A 7,036-nucleotide genomic window follows, 5' to 3' on the forward strand; every position below is an offset into this window, starting at 1 on the left:
TATCCCGCCAATCCCAGAAAACTCTAGATCTCCGTGGCATTCTGCGGTGTAGGCCAATCTCTAATAGCCTCAATCTTCTCTAGCACCACAAAATTCCCTCTACAGACACAATATGACCCGTAAAACCCATCTCTCTATGCCATAAACAACACTTGCTTAGCTTAGCATACAGCTTCTCCAAAACCGCCCTCAAGTGCACCTCGTATTTCTCAGGACTCCTAGAATACACCAGGATATCGTCGATGAAGATGATAATGAACTCATCCAGAAACGCCTGGAACACACTGTTCATCAGCCTCATGAACGCCGCTGGTGCATTTGTCAATCCGAAAGGCATCACTACAAATCATAATGCCCATATCTCGTCTTGAACGCCATCTTACGGATATGCGTTCCTTTACCCGATTTTGGATGCATCTTACTGGACTCTCATCAAAGGAATCTTCTAAGGCCGAAGTTCCTTTACCCGATTCTCGAGAATCCTCACCGGTTTCGCCTCTAAAGTCATGATAGGCTGAAAATCTGCCAGAATCTTAGCCAACACCTCATCATCCTTATGCAGACATTTCTTCAGCATCGACACATGAAACACCTTATGGAACGCCTGCATAACCTTAGGTAACTCCAACCGATACGCCACCGGTCCAACCCGCTCCACAATCCTGAAAGGACTCATATACTTAGGACTCAGCTTATTCTAAGTAAGGGACATGTTAGGACCACGTAATATCGCCATTTTGAGATACACCATATCTCCAACCTCAAACGCTAACTCCTTGCGCCGTTTATCAACATAACTCTTCTGTCGATCTTGCGCCTCCTTCATGTTCAACTTAAGAACCCGAATCTTCTCCAAAGTCTCCTGAACAAAGTCTGCACCATATATGCTCCTCTACCCCATATTGGTCCATTATAGAGGTGTCCAATATGGCCTTCCATACAACGCCTCAGAAGGAACCATCCCAATAATCGCCTGGTAGCTATTATTGTAGCCAAACTACACCAAGCTCAAGTGATCGTCCCACTGACCACCCCAATCCAACACACACATCGTCAAAAGATCCTCAAGCGTCTGGATGGTCCGCTCTGGATGCCCGTCTGTTTGAGGATGGTAAGCCGTCCTTAGATGCACATTTGTACCCATCTCCTTCAGGAAAGCCAAGAATCACATCATACAGCTCCACTGGACTAATGTACAGATCTGCCGGCATCGACTCCCCTGCAATCTGCACATCCATACCACTAACCCGTTCCTGAAGCGCTAGCAACGCGCCTCCTATAACTCTTAACGGCTCCAAAATAACCACCAGGATCTCCTCGGATGTTACCACCCGCCGCGCACTCCGGTTTAATGAAGCTATTCGTAGCTCCAGAATGAAACATTTGCTGATATGATCATGGATAGCACTAAGGAATTGTAGCATGAACCGGAGCTTAAACTTGAAAAAGCTATTCTCATAGCTGAGGAGAAGCAGCTCGGAGAGGAGGATAAGAAACTAGGAGAGGAGGATAAGCTTGTAGCAGAGGATGCTCTTGTCACACCAACTGGTCCAATGACTCGCTCAAGAGCTAAAATATTTAACGAAGCTGTTGGAGGATTAATTAATCAGATTCGGAGCCAACACGATCAAGATATCAAGTATGTAGGAAAAGCTTGTCAAACCACTTTGGTTTTGATCCAAGCTAAGTGATTCAACAATGGGAAAAGTGTTATGGTTGTACTCTTTTTGCCTTGTCAAGTTTTGTCCCACTGGGTTTTCTTGACAAGGTTTTTAATGAGGCAACTGTTTCACTTCACCATTGCCCATTTGTTGAATCAAAAGCCCAAGGCCTTTTATGCACTTAAGGAGCCACGACCAAGAAGAGGAAGAGGGTCAATCTATCTTTTAAATTTCAAATTTTGAATTTATTGCTTTGTATTTTTGAGAACAGCCTTGTAACTTGTTCCAAGGCTTATTCTTTCTCTTCTTTATAAACTCCCTTGTAATCTATTTGAAACTCCACCTTCCTTTTTATCAAAAACCTTTTCTCTAAAGAGATCTTTTAGTTGGTGTGTATATCCAAGCTTTTCTCTTGTTCTTGTGTATATCCAGCAAAAACCTTAGCCTCTTTGGTGCGTATATCCAAAGGATCTAAGTTCGGTATCGTGATGCTATTCCGCAAGCTTCTTGTGATATCCATCGACCATTCAACTTCTATTCCGTATCACGGCTTTCTAGCCAAATCTATCCTTGCTCAACTTAAAAGTGTCGAATCCTAGGGATATTCTCATCATTTGCTAACCCATTATAGTAACGAATTTGGTGGAAAGGAAAACAAGGACCAATAAATGAGTATTAGGTCATTTAGTCCCTTTCAGTCCCAACCTATTAAAGTAAGTAGTTTATCTAAGGTTCATACACTGAAAAGTGTGACCAGACAACATTTGGTTATTAGTTCATGGAGTTTAATATTTTTGGAAATCTAAACAAAAAACAGGTATTATTCAATCATCAATTTTAAAACAATTATGAAAGTCATTTGTTTTTTTTCTATATATATAAATACTAGTTAAAATTATATATTATTCGTTTAGTGATATGTTTTAGATTCTACAGTATGTTTTAAATGAATTTGAAAATGAACTTCCCTACCAGCTTCTTGTAGACTGAACTTTTTTTTCCCTTTTGTCTTTTGATCAAAATAGAAGGAAATTTTTGTCTTTTATCTTAACTGTATAAAAATAAATTTTGATCGAAAGACTTTTGTATTAGGCTTTCAACCAATTTACTCAAGTTTCGGCTTATCCTAACTTAGTTCGGTTTGGAGTCCGTAGAAGTGGCTCAATAAATTGGGCTCAATATTCTTTTTGTACTACATTTTCATGGGCCAATAAATGTTAAAAATCAAATGCTCAAGGCCCAATTATAAAAGTATATAATCTGTCGTTCCATTCACATATTGAAACCCTACTTCTCTTAAGATTCTCCGCCGCTAGTACAAAAATTTAGAGTTCTCAGAAAAATTGGAATCTGAGTTTCAAAACCGCTCATCACATTTTGAAACCTTTGAACGCATGTGGTTTGATATAGGTAAGTGATTTTCTCTTCTTTATAGCATTGTGATTTCGAGCCTTTGTAATGAAGTTGGTAGAAGATTATATAACTCTTTTGGTTCTCAAGGATATTGGTGGTGATTAGGCGAGCCCGCTTTCTTCACTCCGGAAATGAGAGAGAAAGTGAGAAACAAATCATGTTCTCTTTTTGCGAGGTCTCTACTATGTAAATCAGTAAGATTATTTCTCATTTTTCTATATGGATATAACTTTAGTTTTCCATTTTTATGTTTTATAAGCAATCCACTTTAGATCTTTATTTTTCATTAGGCTATATAAAGTTTATGCTAAATATACTACAATATAGGATCCACCCATATCAAATACTCTTGAATTTTTGAGTACTTAGATCTAGATCTGTTATATTCATGACAAAAATTATATGGATATGGATATACCTATATTCACTGCTATCCACACCTGACCCGGATCCATAAAAAATGTTTAAATTATTAAAATATTAATTATAAATTATGTTGAATTTGTATAAATTAAAACAGAAAGAGTAATATAGGCCATATGATATTTTCAAAATATCATAAGACATTAAAATATTAATCTTATACATGTATCATAATAAATTATATGTAAAAAGTGAATCCAAGTTAGAATGAGGTATTATAACCTTTAAATATATATACTCTTATCCAATGTTTTAGATACCCTATTTTCTGATAAGACTATATTTAGATTTTCAGATATTTTGTCGAGTCTTAGTACGTTGTAGTAATTGTGGCGATAAATCTACCATTCTTGTAATTTACTTAAATAATTTGTTGGAATGTTCCTAGTAAACTATTCAAAATAACTTGTGAAAATAAGTTCAAATAATCAAAGACAGAGAAACAATTACAAACAATATTTTGAGTTGCTGGTTATAGAAAATTCTTTGTTCAGAGTATTTTTGCACGAAACAAAGACCAAAAGAAAATAAAACACCTATGTAAACTATTAATTTCTATATGAAATATTAAATATTGTATTTTGATATTAAGCATAATAAAATATATTAAGCACATTTAAAATTTGTAAACCTTCAAAATCATGGAGGTATGACCATGTGAAACAGATTATTAACATATTGATTCTTTTCATGGTAGAATAACCCTATTTTGTATTGCTAGGTATGTTTTCTCTCCTATATTTGTAAATATATTTATTCAGTCAAATTAGTTTTCTCAATATATTATTTTTTTTTTTTAATAATTAATTAATTATTTTTAAGTATGAGGTTTTTAGCGTCATAATTTCATTAAAATAATAATATGAACAATGATTTTAATTAAAATGAAAAATCAGTTTATTGTTTTGGATTTTTTCATTAAAATTATAATCTGAACATTGATCTTCACTGAAGATCTAAAGATTTATAAACTTTTTTTGACATATTCATATATTACGATACAATTAGATGAATTTGAATGTCATCAAGACCTCATTATATCTCCATCAATTAAACATGTGTAGTCCTTATAAATAATAATGTTAAAACTCTAACTCCGTCCACATCTCCTAGCTAGATAAAAAATACAAGTCATGTTTGGAATTCTAGGGTTTATTGCCGCCATGGAAGAAGGCATAATAAAGTAGTCTCTACCCAAAGCAAGTCCCCAAGGATGGAGATTATCCTCCAATTTGATTTCTTAATTGAGATATTCTCAAAGATTTCAATTGAAGACGTTGCGAGGTATCGTTGCATGTCGAAGCTTTTGTTTTCCTTACTGCATCGTCGAGAATTTACCCAAATGTTTCTAAAATCATGTCATTGGTTCGGCCGCATATTTTATTCACCTTCCTACACAAAGGTAAGCAGATGTTCTACTCCATACCTCAAGAATTAGATCCACACCGCAACTACCCTTCTCCTATATCTCCCTATTACCATATGCATTTCCCTTAAAGTTTGGGTTCTGAGGAAAATATGTGTCCCTCTTCACTTAGTTTGATCTATAACAAATCTAAGAACCGATGATTTGTAAGCCTAGCACAGAGAGTACATATGTTTACCACTAGTGACCACGAAGAGGAATAAGATGAAACCCCATCTCGAGTATGATCACATCGAAAACTCTTCAAGGTATTATCCTTAAAGACTTTTTGGATTGGATCATACCCGAGATAGGGTGTAATCTGATTCCTCTTGGTTGTCACTATGGGTAAAGATATGTACTATCTTGTGCTAGGGTTACAGAGCATCGACTTCTTAAATTTGTTACATATCAAACTAGGTAAAGAGGGACACTTATCTTCCCAGAACCCAAACCTTTAGGGAAATGCATCTAGTAATAAGGAGTTATAGGAGAAGAGTAGTTGCGGTTTGAATCTAGTTCTTGAGGTATGGAGTAAAAGATCCGTTTACCGTTGTATAGGAAGTTGAATAAAATACGCGGCCGAACCGATGATATATTTAGAAACAGTTGGGTGAATTCTCAACAACGCAGTATGAAAGACTAAAGCTTTGACCGCAACGAGACCTCGCAGGTCTTACGATGAAAATCTTGAGAATGTCTCAATCAATAGATCAAATGGGAGGATGATCTCCGTCATGTTTTCTCTTGGGGACTTGCTTGGGTTGGAGACCACTTTCTTTTTTCTTTTTTCCATGGTGGCGATAAACCCTAGAATCCCAACCATGAATTATATTTTTAATCTAGGAGATGTGGACAGAGTGAGAGTTTTAACATTTTCTCTTTATAAGGACCATACATGTCTAATTGATGTACATATAACAAGGTCTTGATGATATTCAAATTCATTTAAACTTATCGTAATATATGAATCTGTCAAAAAAGTAAAATTAAAAATCTTTAAATTGTTAGTGAAGTGTTCAGATTATTATTTTAATTATCCAACCCGTTTGCTAAAGATCCGAGTGTCTGCCCGTGTCTTAAAAGGAGTGTGACAGATCGAGTTCGATCCTCGTGGAAAACAAGGCATGTTCGATTTTGTTTACGGGCTTTTACTCTTCATCTCTGATAAATTATAGTAAATAGGCCCAAATTTTTAAATGGATCCAGCTTAACACTTCATGTTTTATTATGCATTAATTATTAATTATAAGAAATCAAAACACCTATTTAATAATGATAACAATGACCTAATATAATTTTCCTCTTCTCTAAAACACCGTCTCCCAACATTGGACAAGAAGAAAAAGAAGAAGAAGAAGAAAGATGTCTTCGATGATCAATCTAGTGACTTTGGTACCAAGGATTTGGATTTCAAGGAAGAGAAGCTAGGAGTTGCAGATTACAAATCCCTCTGATACGAGTTTGATGCTTGCGTTGCGGGTGAGAAAATGGGTTCTGGAGATGCAAGGACATTGAGTTACTCATGAAGTAGGAGATTTGCTGATTTGGTTTGGAGAAAGGTAAATTATCATCCTTGGTAGCATGTTTATCTCAACATCGATTCTAATCATGACGGATTAACATGAATTATACTCATCTGTATTGGATGGTGATTTGAAATATGAAACAAGTTCTCCGCTTTGGGAAACTATGTTACATTAAAAAAAAAATTTGGGGGGGGGGGGGTTAGTTCGTGTGAATGTAAACGAAAGATCGAATCTAAATCTGAACGTTTGAATCCAAGTCCGATTTGATTAGCTTTATAGAAGTAATAATGTTTTCTTACACAGTTACACTGAATCTGAAGATGTAGTTCCAGAACAGCTTGCAGTGAAGATCAGGAAGCTGCATCTGTTCAGACGCCTCAGACCACATCAGACGCCTGGGATCACATCAGACACTTGAAGTTGCTGACATGTAGTCGTGAGATGACGTGGCAAAGCTTAAGTGGATGGAGTGACGTGCTAAGGAAGATTTATTGCTTGGCAGCAAAGATAGAGACAAATTGTGTGTGAAGATATGGTGAATATTCTTTACATCAAATAAGGAAAGGATGAGCTTGACAAGCAAGCATATTCCGTTTCGGTGAGAT

The sequence above is a fragment of the Capsella rubella genome, unplaced genomic scaffold (genome assembly GCF_000375325.1).
Source record: "Capsella rubella cultivar Monte Gargano unplaced genomic scaffold, Caprub1_0 scaffold_2, whole genome shotgun sequence".
Classification (NCBI taxonomy): Eukaryota; Viridiplantae; Streptophyta; class Magnoliopsida; order Brassicales; family Brassicaceae; genus Capsella; species Capsella rubella.